Genomic DNA, 696 nt, shown 5'->3' on the forward strand with positions numbered 1-696 from the left:
AGATAACATTAATTTAAAAAAGTTAAATTAAAATTAACTCAAACATTGATATTTAAATTATAAAAAAATTGATTTTTATATTTTATAAAATATCATACTGGCGGTAATTGTAAATATGACGCTACTTAAAATTAAATAAAGTAACATAGATAAAACAAATAAAAAAAATAAAAAATTACTTAATCTTGTATAAAATTTACCTATAAAATTCTGTACCAAAAAATGAATTTAATTTTAGTATACTAATAATATAAAATATTTTATATAATCATTCAATTCAATTAGATTTATCTATTTAGATCATTATTGAAAAATAAATTGAAGATACCAACATAAAATAAATAGAATAGATACATATGCTCGTTTGCTTAAAGATATGTTAAATCAACCATAGGCATGATTACACAATTGCTACGACGCAATTATCTTTTTTACTTTCAAAAAGTTTGTTAAATAGTTTTTTTAATATAAAACACTTTAATAAGCATCGAACATTTATCGGTAAGATCCTAAAAATAAAAATACTACTAAAAGGTTCCATATAAAATTCATGGTTAAGGATGTCCATTAGGAGTCAACGGACATTTTTGGAAAGTTATAATTTGTTGATAAAGAGTCAACAGAAATTTATTCTTTAGTATTAATGAGCATTTTATAAAATAAATAGATAACAAATATGTAATTTTTAAATATTAT

Source organism: Arachis ipaensis, chromosome B10 (genome assembly GCF_000816755.2).
Source record: "Arachis ipaensis cultivar K30076 chromosome B10, Araip1.1, whole genome shotgun sequence".
Classification (NCBI taxonomy): Eukaryota; Viridiplantae; Streptophyta; class Magnoliopsida; order Fabales; family Fabaceae; genus Arachis; species Arachis ipaensis.